At 48.1% G+C, this 13,070-nt stretch overlaps 1 protein-coding gene across 2 annotated transcripts in view; it reads right to left on the bottom strand.

Annotated features, from left to right (window-relative positions):
* GLS (glutaminase) overlaps positions 1–13,070 on the bottom strand; it is an 811,930-nt gene that overhangs the window by 546,254 nt on the left and 252,606 nt on the right. The window lies entirely within an intron of this gene.

The following is a 13,070-nucleotide window of genomic DNA, read 5'->3' as shown; positions in this document are numbered from 1 at the left end:
ACAATTATATTATTATCTAAATATATCAAATGAAAAATATCCGACTTATTTGTACATATGCATTTTCTTTTATAGGTTACTTTTAATTAGCAAGCCCATTTGACCGCATTTAAATGTATGCTTGATAACAAAAATGCGTCATGTATTATTTAACATACAAAATATTTCCGTGGGTAACACCCGTGAACATTAAAATCGAGTAGGAGAACATAAGGGCTCTTGAGTGGACTGCGAAGAAGGTGGCAGCAAATTCCTCATGCTTCATCCCTGGGGCGGCCCAAAGTTTATGATGTTTGCAAAATAATGAATTGCAGCGGATTACCCCCACGAAGCACCAGGCCTCCACACGTGAAGGTGTGAGAGCTCTGGAGAACATACAAAGGGAGAATGCCAGCTCAGATTACTGAAGGCTCTGGAACTATTGCATGGCTGCATGCACAGGACACTGTGTCTGGCATCAGACGAAGGGGAGATGTGAGAACGCCGAGGAAAATCATAGGCAGCTAGAAGGGGCAAGGTCACATGGAGCAGAGACAGAACAGGTAGGAGAAACTATCATCTCATCCCTCATCATTCAGAGAAAGTTTAGCCAAAACGTGGACCCTTGCAACTCGGAGAAAGGCAAGCTGAAATTAAAATGTGGTAAGGGGGAATGGAGGAGTCCAAATGTTGCGGGGACAGTAAAACCTAAATGACGACCCTCAAGGAAGGGTGACAGCACAGATAGGAAAGCAAGCGCCTGGAATTATCCCACAGCACAACTTATTTTTTTATTTTAACTGTGTTTAATGATATTTTTTACTATAATCATACTCAATAATTGGTTTATAACGTATTCAAATGTGATTCAAAGGGCCAATAATACAGTTGACATTCAGTCGGCAGGCAGATACTAGTAAGATTTCAGACTCCCAAAGCCGGCTTTATGGCAGTGCGACTGGTGCAGCTGCACTGGGCGCTGACCTGGGGAGGGGGCGCTGACCTCAGGGGGAGGCACTGTGTTTAGCAATTACTTGTGATGTAAAAACACCTTCAGCAGAGTTGCTTGTGCTTCCAGTTTTCTGGCAGCAATAAGCAATAAAAATGTCAAGATAACTCTTGTGATTAATGTTCGTGCTAGAAAGAGAGAGATCAGAGTTTTGTGCAAGGGCAGTTTTGACTCGCTATAAAGTAGCGCAGAGGGTTAATATGCCTGCTGCAAAGAACGCGTACTGTGCAGATAACAGATCTGTATTTTTTGTGGCAAGCTGAGTGGATTACTGCTTTTGTCAGAGATCCTTTTGTTACTGCAGTTCATAAGATACAAACCCAAAATAGAACAGTGACAGTTACAAAGTGTCATCAAAGAGCTGTATGCAAACTGCATAAAATAGGTTAGGACGTTCAGTTTCCCCCGCCCCCCATCCCCCCAGTCTTTCATTACCTATTCCTAATGATGCTGAAAAGTGTTCGTTTGGGTTGATATGCATTCTTATAAGCAAAATCAGCCTTTACTAGTTGTTTAAACAAATGCAATGTAAGTGAGAGAGGAGCTATGGACAGCTTTCTGTAGGATTCTAGTCATCTCCAACCGCTGCTGGCTCAGTTTAGCAGTGTGTGGTATCTCCCAGGATAATTTTTAGATTAGCAGGGAACATTAGGGAGTACTGTAGACCCTCGGCTCATAGTGCCTTTTTTAATTCCAGGAATGAGGCTCTCTTAGCTTGCACCGTAGCTGTGCTGTCTGGTAACAAGGTCTCCATACTGTTTCCAACCGAAGCAGGTTTCTTGCTCTTGAAGTCTGTAGCAGAGCGTCCCTGTCCCTGTAATGGAGCAGCTTGATAACCACAGGCCTGGGCGGGCAACCCGGGGAAGGGGGTTACGCGGATACACAATGTGCCCTTTCCAGGGCGAAGAAAGGAAACAGCTGCGTCGGGCTCACCTTACCATATCAACAACTTCTGTGACCTCAGGGAGACCCACTACCTTGATATTGTTCCACCTGATGCGCCTTTCTGCATCTTCTGCCCAGCACACCAGCATTCGTACCTGATCGGATAGATCTACGTGCAGTTTCAATGATAGGTGTCCAGGCTGTAGCTCATCTGGTCTCGCCTCAGTATTCTTTCTCTTGTCAGTGAGTTTCTGGTGATCAGTATGTAGAAGCCCTATGTTGCTCGATACGCTGTCGATGTGCTCAAGGGTGGCCTTGGTGTCTGCAATGGCTTCTAGAATCCGATCCAGTTGCGAGACTACAATGTAGGCAACAGTGGCTGCGGGGCTTCTGACTGCAATTCAAGGTCTCGGGTTGATTCAATCAGTCCTGGCTATTGGCTCAGAGCTCGGGTATTTGATTTACCTATGAGTTCAGTACCCCTGGCAGTAAAGCGTAGAGTGAGACATTAGGTTGTCTCTGCTGGCAGGGGCAGACAGGAGCAGAGGAAAGAGAGGAAAAGGGAGGAGGGAGGAAAGTCATGCACCAAGAAATGTGGTTTGTGGAGTTTTTGGGTCAGGCTTTGATCATGAGACCCAAAAACAGAAGGAAAGGCATTAGCGTTCTGCGGATTATAGAGGGGGAATTATCTGCCCCCACTAGCCTCCTCCTCGCTCAAGAGCCCTGTATCAGCTAGGGCTGGATAGCGAGTTCAGGGTCCGTCAGGGTTCAGTCCAGGCCCTTCCACTTGCTTCCCTATGTCTGTGCAGCCTAGTCACAAGGTCTCCCCAGTAGAGTTTGAGCAGGCGCCGGGCAGCAAACCGTGTCCAGATCATCCACAGCTTGACCGTCCCCTCTAGTCAAGGCTTCAAAAGTAGGGAGCACCTCTTTCACAGAGTCATCAACTCCAATCACTCCAGGTTAAAACCGGGGGGCAGCAGGGTGAGCTCTCCTCTGGCTCCTTGGAACTCTCAACGCCTGGGCACAATGATCCTATTGATACCCCTTGAGGCACACTCATTTTGCCATCCTTGCATACTGTTCCTCTCCAATACACACTGGCTCTGTCCCTCTTAAATAACACTGCTTGTTAATCTAACCTTGCCCCCACAGAGTGCAACAATTTTCTTTTTTTTTTTTGTGATAACGGACTCGTTTTTCGAGGACTTGAAGTCAAATGACGCCCCCCATCCAGTATAACCCAGATAAAGACTAGGGCTGAAATGGGATCAGGTAAATTCCCAGGATTCTAAGAATAAATCGTGAGTGAGAATATTGCCCTCATGGAAAGGTGTCTGACATTTGGAGCCGTGCCCACTGCCCTAGTTCAAGATTTTAGGACCCTTTGTTCCTTTGTTAAGCTATCTCTTCGGCCCTATCCGTTAGATGCTCTACTTAACTTGCCCCTCGTGAAAGCTGGTTCAATAGTACAAGTTACTTACCTTCGGTAATGATGTATCTGGTAGAGACGATTCTAGCCGCAGATTCCTTAACGTAGAATTATCCCCAGGTGTGAGACTGGGTCCGGAAATTCTTTCTTTTTGCCACAGCTTTCTGCACGCTGGGGGACGGCACCACATGATTACGCCCTGCGTACATGACGTCAGCGAGGTCACATAAGTCCCACTCCAGCGTGCTGACATCAGTTTTCTTCAGAGAACTTTTCCGCGCCGCAACGCAGAGCAATCAGAAACAAAACTGCGAGAGCATGGGAACAGTGTGCGAAAAAATGTCATGACAGACAACAGAAAGTCTGCAACCACTATCGGAAACAGTAAAGGAGCCACAAGCCCTGACAGATGAGTAGCAACAAGGCACCTCACTACATAATCATCAAGGAGTGTTATACCCCCTGCAAAGGGCTAAAGGGGGCTGAGGCGCAGCCAAGGGACTCCAACCCAGAGTCCCGCAGGGGAATCCGAAGCCTGAAGCAATAAAAAATAGAGATGAGATTATGAGTACGCCCCACACTGAAATAACCAGGGTGTAGGGATGCAGAAGTACACATGAACCCACAGTCCAAGTACTAGAAAGAAAACACAGAAACAGAACGAAGCGCCCTGTCAGGGAGGAAGTGAAAGAGGACACTCGCAGGAGACAAGCCACCCGGAGGGAGGCGAGTGTAGAAGACCAAGCTGAAGGTCCTCACAGAACGGGGAGGAAGTGCGGGTTGTGAAGGAATCTGCGTTTAGAATCGTCTCTACCAGATACATCATAACCGAAGGTAAGTAACTTGTACATCTGATAGAGACTACTAGCCGCAGATTCCTTAACGTAGAATAGATACACTAGCCATACCCAGAGGGGAGGAGGGTCTGCGAGAGAACGTCACTGGCTTGGAAGAACACAGTGCCCTAAAAGGGGCTATGTCATAGGGACAGGGAGGACAGCCCAGCCCCCACCAAGCAGAGATAAGCAAGAACAAGAAAAAGGGAAGGCCAGGATACCACAAGCCTACCCGGGGGAAAGGGGGCCCGACAGAAACCCCGGAGGGACCAACGGCACCAAGAGAGTACCAAGGAAGAAGTAACCACCCTTAAAGTCAAAGAAGCAGAGGTGGAAACAGAGGCAGAGCCCGCCGCAGGAGAACACACACATAGCGAAGAGGACAGCGAAAAAGGCAGGAACCACCCCACAGCCGAGAAGCACAGAAGTGAGAAGGAAGACCCAGTCACGCAAAGCCCCCGCAGAGCACGGGACAGGAGCACACGAGTACTCACCGAGGCCCATGGAGGTGGCCCAGAATGAGTATACATGAGCAGCAGGACACAGGTACATACTAAGAAGTAGCGTGCCCAGAACATGCCGAGCGCAATACAAAACAGAGGCAAGAGAACCCCAAAACAAACCCCAGAAAAGGGCTGTCCCAGTGGCACAACCCGAACCACGAAAGAAGTGGGACCGGCCAGAAGATAAAAAAGAGAAATATGGAGTACAAGCCTAACGCCATCAACCAGAACACAGGAGAACACCAGGAATATCCCAGCCCCCCTAATCCCCCGGAACACAAGGCAGAGGAGCAGTCCAAAGCGCCGGATAACCAGGTGGAAACACCACAACACAACGCCGTAGGTGGCACAACAAACCGGTCTGGCGCTCTAGAGCCTGAAGAGGGCTCAGAAGCAGACGTCCCGCCGGGCAAGGACAAAATGCACGACAGGGAAGTGATGTAGATGAACAATAGAAACACCATCGGAAACTGAGCAGGAAAAGACCTGGAGCAGCGCAAGCTGCACTGAGACAGAAAAAAAAGGGGGACGCACCAAGTGGTATACAGTGAGGCCAGGAAAAGCGAGGAAACAAAAGGGTATCCACACCAGCGCAGCTTAGTACAGAGCCATACAAAAGCCAACAAGTACCCCTCCTAGGGTATGACACGTCCCAACAAAACATGGGAACACCTCTTAGGGAAAAAACCCCCGCAGCTGAGGACAAGAACATAAGGGACCTGTGGGTAGCACCACAGACGGCTTACCAATCAGCCAAAAAATACACGGATGGTCCAACCTGAGGACCTATACAGCTCCACTAACAGCCAAAAAACACACCCACCACAAAAATCAAAGGGCTGTACCAGCAGCCAACAAGACAAAGGAGCCTACTTAAGGATTCTGAAGGGACTCCAAGCCACACAAAACACAAAGACGGGCCAACCGAAACACTAGGCCCAAAGAGAAGTTGGATGAACGCCTCTCATAAGTTACCTGAAGACAGACAAGCAAAAGCTTATGGAGGGGAAGGAGGACTGAGCCCTGCAAGGAGCCGTTGAATGGCAGAGTCCGCATGGGTGTTAAATAGAAGAATCCCATCAGAAGACAGATCAACAAGACGCTCCCTAACATTCTCTGGAAAGATACTCTCCCGCAACCAAGCATGGCGGCAGAGAGCCACAGAACTCGCCATAGTACGGCCGAGAGAGTCGGAAACATCCAAGGCCGAACGGAGAATAAATGCGTCTGACTCCCATCCATCTAGCACATGGTGCCGCAGATCAGTGCAGACACCTTCATGGGAGGGGCGAGACAGAAGGGATTCTGTGGAGGTAGCCCTGGCCAACACACAAAGAGTGTTGAGCGCACGCAAAGTAGCACTAGTAGAGGCGAAGATGTTACGCCCCCAGGAGTCCAACCACCATCCCTCACGTGTCAGAGTGAGCAACACCGAAGGCAAGGAAAGGAAAGCAGGTCAGAGCCCTGGGCAGAAGGGTGGGAATAAATGCAGACTGGATAGTTCGGAGCTGGGCGATGTCGATGGAGGAGCGGTTGAGACACCGGATCTCCGGTAGCAGTACGCCCCCAGTAGAGAGTTGTGGAGCGAAGCTTCGAATGGAAGAAGCAGCTCCTCTCCACCAGAGCCCTGGTGGAGAACCTCCAAAAAATGGTCTGTAGGTTTTGGAGTGACCGGGGCGCCCATGCACATAATACCAGTGGCCGTAGAAATGGCACGGACAAGAAGTAAACTGATGTCAGCGCGCTGGGGTGGGACTTATCTGACCTAGCTGACGTCATGTACGTGGACGACATCAGGGCGGAGTCACATGGTGCCGTCCCCCAGCGCGCGGAGATGCTGTGGCAAAAAATAAAAAATTTCCGAATCCAGTCTCACACCTGGGGATAATTCCATTTTAAGGAATCTGCGGCTAGTAGTCTCTATCAGATGTGATTGTACAAAGGTCCATAAAGAATTAAGAAGAGCTCTAAACACTATCCCCTGCAACAAAGAGATAGTGAGGGCATTGAGAAAGAAATATAAGGCGGTGATAGCCCAGAGAAAGCTGGATCTTAGGACAGAGGCCTGGTCAGATCTGGTGGCTGTCGGGGACTTGTGTTCCTAGATACTTCTACCAAAAATGGATTCCTTGATACCAAGGGAAGCCTGGGTCTAACAATATTCACATATTTTTAACCCTCTATACAGAGCCTTAAACTCTGAGCATAGGGGGGTTGCTATGATTGAATATAGAGAACAAACTCTGATAGTCAATCAATTTATTGTTAAGGAGGTGGAGGCTGCAATAACTCAAGGTACCCACCTCATAGCGAACGGCCCGGATGGGGTTCCCCTCAACCTGTTCATATCTTTAAGGCCTCTATCACAGGTCCTCTGCCTGTTTCATGGAAAGAATCTATAGTGGTCTTTATTTTCAAGAAAGGGGACAGGAATGATCCAACTTGTTACAGTCCAATATCTCTAATAGACTCAACAGTAAAAGGTTTAGGCAGGGTTCTATTCGTTTGGCTAGAAGAGTGGGTCTTTACAAACAATGTGCTTTCTAAAACCCAATATGGTTTTAGACAGGGAATCGGCACGACGGAACAGTATCTGGACCAGTCACAAACAGCTTAGAGGCCCATCTACTGAAAAGTGATCTAGATTGTCCAAAAATCAGCCAAAACATCGTTACAACGTTACTTTACGCTGATTATGCTGTCCTTCTTGCAAGGACAGCTATGAGCCTAGAGAGATTCAAAGATGCCTATGTCGACTTTATGTCTTCCTTGGACTTAAAAGTGAACCATAAACGATCATACATTATGGTGTGTGGCCCCAAATCATCAAAGTCCAAATTTGTCACTGTACAGGGCAATCAGATTGATAAAGGTCAAATTGTTTCTTATCTAGTTACTCTTTTTTCCACCCAGCTATTGTGGGATCCCCTGCTGACCCTTAGGGCACATCAAACGATGAGAGCCACTGAGTCACTGTTTTCGTTTTGCAGCAAAATTAGGCCATAAGCTCATCAAAGAAATGACCATACTATAAAATTAAATGCCTCTCAATTGCTACATAAGGGGATGTAGTGTGGAGTTTCAATAATTGTGGAAAACTCCAATTAGTGGAAAATAATTTTATGAGGAAGCTTTTGATGACCCCTATGAGAGCATCAACATCTTTTTGTGACTCGGAACTGGGCCCTGAGTATATTACTGATCGCTTTGGACTCTCCCCAATGTTATTATGGATGAAAATCTGGCAAATGCCAGAGCTAGATTTTTTAAGATCCATTATTATGGATTGTCTTTCCATTGCCAATATTGAGATGATTCCCTGGCTCGGTTATCTGAAAGGTGGATTTAGAAAACTGGGTGTAATAGAGTTCTTTAATGACCCCTGTAATATGCCTTCCTACGCAAAGTCTTTAATAAAGTGCTAGTGCATCTCACAACTAGCACTGAAAACAGCAAAGAGTCTTCAGCATAGGCAATGATTGTTTTACCAGCAAGCAGATGCAACCCTATTTATATCTTTTTTTAGAAACTCATAATAGATTTTACTTAACCAGATTTCTTCTAAGCACATTGCACATTGCACTTTCTGGCAGCCTTTCCAAATCAACGTAGTTGGTATGAATACCCTTCCACCCTGCCCATATTATATATAACATTGCAAAACAATCTAATCTACACTTGGCTTTGTGTGTTAAAATTTGAGATCCAAATTTTTGCTTCCAATACTGAGGAAGAGCCACCCTTGTTCTTATAGAGAAGGTTTTAGTCACTTACAGTCGCTCTAATCCTTTGATATTTGTGTAGCTGTCTTACATTTTGTAAGAGGAGCCCTCATAATACAATAACAATATGGATAACTGAGTGTATCACTTCATAGCATATGCTATAGTTTTTTTTTTTAATATGCACTTTATCTTTATTGTCCTGGGACCGGTTTCGGATTCATAATCCTCATCAGCCAGGCCATCTTGAATCCAGTGGCCAAGTGAGCAAGGGACTCACGTCTGAGCATACCCTGCCAACTTAGGGCGAACAAAGCGATACAAAAGGGGAAGATGGACGGAGTGTTTGAGCAAATAAAACACTCACCCCCAGTCAACTGATCTGGGTTTAATCCATCACCATTCTTTAGCTCACTCAGCCACCCCAGTTAAGACATGGCCATATGCAAATCAGTCTGACCCTGTGCCTCATGGGAACAGTCCAGCCCGAACTACCAAGCCATGTCTTCCCTGGACCGGAAACAAGCATCCTGGGACCGGTTTCGGATTCATAATCCTCATCAGCCAGGCTATCTTGAATCCAGTGGACAAGTGAGCAAGGGACTCACGTCTGAGCATACCCTGCCAACTTAGGGCGAACAAAGCGATACAAAAAGGAAACATTAAGGGGCTTATTACGATATCGGACCGACTTGCATCTGCCCAACACCGTCGCGGATACGGGTCCGACCGACTTCCGGTCGGTGGTCCCAACCACCTAATTACGTTTTGACCGCATATCACATTTCTCTATGGGAGCATGTGCTACTGCCGTAAACCGGCCGTAGCACAAGCTCCCATAGAGAAATGGGAGGTTGTGTTCATCCCTGCACTGCGTAGCACATGGTGCAGGGATCAACAGTGACCCCTTGGCCCCCAACTGGGGGCTGCTAGGGGCACCCAAACTTGCTTTCCGACATGCTTTTTTATGTCAGAAAGCCCTGCATGAAAAACCTGTCGGAAACCAAGCATTGTAATCCCAACGGCAGAAACTCCACTCATTGGGATTACGGGCCGGGCTCCGACTGGCCGACGAGCTCCTTGAGCCCGTCGGAAGCCAGCCAGAATGACCGTCCGGCAGTAGCAGCTGGTGACATTTTAAAGTGGTGAGGCATGAACTTTCTGTCGGAGTGCACCGTGGCGAGCTGGCGCAGTGTGCGAGCCTGAACATCTAAAAATGTTAAAAAAGAGTGTGTAAATGGTGCATTTTCAAGCTTAAACTCCAAAGGTTTTGCGTGGCTGTGATCATAATACAAGTGGTGTTATCCCCCCTCAGCTCCAGCGCCTAGTGCCAGCTGTGGGATTCCTTTTGTCACTTGAGTCTTGTATAATCCTTAGGCCTTAAGCAGAGGGTGAGCCTCACAAGGTGGTGTCCAGATGTATAACCTGGAGGAGGTAGGTGCTCTGCCTGAAACCTGGCAGCACACACAAGGAATGAAATGCATACTGCAGACAGCATACTGGATACAACAGCTGGAATGGAATTGCAATTTGGAACACACAGACCATAGTGCACTGTAGCACCCAAAGGCACACATAGTTCACAGCACACACATGCAAGCATGCACTCTGAACAGCACTATATACTAACACCATATAGGTTTAGGGTGCGTTAACTCCATCCATGCTGTTGACGAGCTCAGCTCGTCATGGAGTACAGTGGAGCTGCACCCATGACGAGCTGAGCTCGTCATGGCCGTTGGAACGTTCGCACGCGGGGCTAATTTTCCGCTATGCCGAACGTGCCAAAAACGGGTGCGGCCGTGACGAGCTCAGCTCGTCATGACGACAGCTCCGCTGTACTCCATGACGAGCTGAGCTCGTCACCAGCATGGGGGCGCTGCCCGCGGCCCCCCTTCCCCCGCACAGGAGGTGAAAAACCCCCCGCAGCGAGGGGTTAAGCATACAGCAGCTGAGGGAGTTTTTGAAACAGAGCAATATTATTTAATTCAACAGGTAATCCGGTCTCCCCTCTTGAGGAGTCTATCTAATCGCTTATAACCGAAATGACAGAACTTAAGGACCAATGTAACATGGTGCCCTGGAATTTGGCATCACTTGACCGGTCATCATCTGACTGAATCAGCCCTGGCAAACAGTTAAAGCTTTTGTCCTCAGGCTAAATATAATTTTTGTAGGATGTGCCCACATATTAGAATTATCATAATAATATCGCTCTGTTTGGTGTGTGCGTATGTGTGTATTTGTGTCTCTGTGTATCTAAACACAAAGACAGGTAGAGAGCAGCTAATGTAAAGTATATTGATGTGAAAATATAATATAGTGGCAGGGATGACGCGCGAATACGGAGTAAGTGAAAACTGTAGTAAAAGACTATTCCTGATTCTCTTACCTAGAGCATCTTGTTACCTGTTCTAGCGATTTCCACCTAATGTCTTACTCCCTGCGTCACTGGGTCTGTGCATTCTGAAGCTTCAGCAAAGCACGTGAACGGGATCTGCAGCTTAAAGGTTAACATGTTTGGCCAAAGAGTGGATTTTCATAACGCAGGTACATAATAATAAACCTTGAGCAAATAGCAAAAAGAAAAACAATTAAGGCAGCAAGTATTACAATCGAAGTAGAGGGTTTATTATATATGCTAAGCAACATGAAATGTGTGCCTGAAATAGAAGCTAACATAGAAGGAAGCGAGTCTGTGGGACAGGCACAGACATAAAGCACAAGTTCCTTACCTTTGATAACGATATATCTGTAAGAAACAGTAGTTAGTGTTAGATTCCTTACCTTAGAATATCCCCAGGCGTCAGACTGGATCCGGAAAGTTTCGTCTGCAGTACTTCTGCGTGTCGGTAGGCGTAGTCTGCGGCTCCGCGTCCGTCGTCGTGATCGCCGGGATGACGTCGGAGTACTTAGACGCCGCCCTCGCGTGCTGAACGTCAATTCTGTACATAGCTTTCCGCGCCTGGAACGCAGAGCCATGCAAGAAACCGACAATGGTGCCATGAAACTAGGGCCCTCAAAGGGAGATACCTTAACCCTAGATATCGGTTCGCAGAACGGGGAGCATGGGTGGGGCGGTTTCTTACAGATATGTCGTTACCGAAGGTAAGTAACTTGTGCATCTAAAAGAAACAGGTTAGTGTTAGATTTGTTACCTTAGAATAGATACCCCAGCAATACCAACCCCGGTGGTGGGTCTGCGAACCAAGATAACACCAGAAAGTCCTGAGAACGGAACGGCCGAAAAAGCCATCTCTTCGGACTAGTAAATGTGTGCAACAAAGCCCAAGTAGCTGCCTGACAGATGTCCTGCAAGCGGACTCCCCGACACAGGGCAGTAGTAGCCGCTGTGGCCCAAGTGGAATGGGCGCGCAGCCCCAAAGGAGGCTCCTTTTTTGCCAAGGAATAACAGACCTTGATGCACAAATCGACCCACTGAGAGATGGTCCGCTTGTGCACCGCCCGTCCCTTCTTAGCGCCCACGTAACCAACAAAGAGCTGGTCGTCCACCCGGAACTGGCATGTGCGGTCTAGATAGAAGGAGAGCGTACGTTTGAGTCCAGACGGTGGAGCCTCTCTTCCTCTTTCGAGGGATGCGGAGGCGGAATGAAGGTGGGCAAGGTGATGGAGTGCCCGATATGGAAGGCTGTAACCACCTTGGGCAGGAAAGAAGGATGAGTCCGCAGAACAACCTTGTCCGGATGGACAGAGAGGAAAGGAGGCTTAGAAGACAGAGCCTGGATCTCACCTCCGGGCAGAGATGATGGCCACCAGGAATGCAGTTTTAAGAGTCAGAAGACGAAGAGGACAGTTATGAAGTGGCTCAAAGGGAGCGGACATAAGATAAGTCAGTACAAGGTTCAAGTCCCACTGAGGCATCACGAAGGGAACAGGAGGAAACATGTGTGTGATGCCTTTAAAGAATCTATTTACAACAGGGTACTTGAAAAGAGAAGGCTCATCAGGAAGCCTTACGAAGGCTGAAATGGCCGTGAGATAGCCGTTGATAGTGCCCAGAGCAGAGCCCTGCTGGGCAAGAGAAAGAAGGAAGAGGAAAACCTCTGAAAGGGGGCAGAAAGTGGATCCACAGCCTTTGCTGTGCACCATGTCGTTTTTTTGGAGGGACGCCTGGCTGCCAGAATCACATCACAGACTTCAGGAGGCAAGTCAAATGGCCTCAACTGTCTCCGCTCAATCTCCACGCATGTAGTTGGAGACTGAACAGGTTCAGGTGAAGGACCGCTCCCTGCTGCTGCGACAGAAGGTCCTCCTGAAGAGGCACACAAATCTGGGGATTGACTGACATGCTGAGTAGCTCGGGATACCAGTATCTTCGTGCCCAGTCGAGAGCCACAAGGATGACTTGAGCCTGGTCTCGCCTGATCTTCTTCAGCACTCTGGGCAGAAGTGGTGTAGGCGGAAAGGCGTACAATAGACCGCAGCTCCACTAGCAACGAAAAGTGCCTACGAGCAAGTGCTGCCTTGGAAAATTCCAACGCCCAGAACTGATGACATTGCGTGTTCTCTTCTGTGGCGAATAGATCTAACCAAGGCTCTCCCCAATGCTGAAAGAGACCTTGCGCCATGTCAGAGTTCAGACGCCATTCGTGATCCATCGTGCATGGGTGGCTGAGTTTGACCGCCCTCGCGTTCAGGGAACCTGCCAGGTGTTGAACCACCAGGGTGATGCCCTGGTGTTCCAGC

This window comes from Lissotriton vulgaris, chromosome 2_1 (assembly GCF_964263255.1).
Source record: "Lissotriton vulgaris chromosome 2_1, aLisVul1.2, whole genome shotgun sequence".
In the NCBI taxonomy this organism is placed as follows: domain Eukaryota; kingdom Metazoa; phylum Chordata; class Amphibia; order Caudata; family Salamandridae; genus Lissotriton; species Lissotriton vulgaris.
Note: the sequence above shows the minus strand (reverse complement) of the source record. Positions and strands in the feature narration are given on the sequence as shown.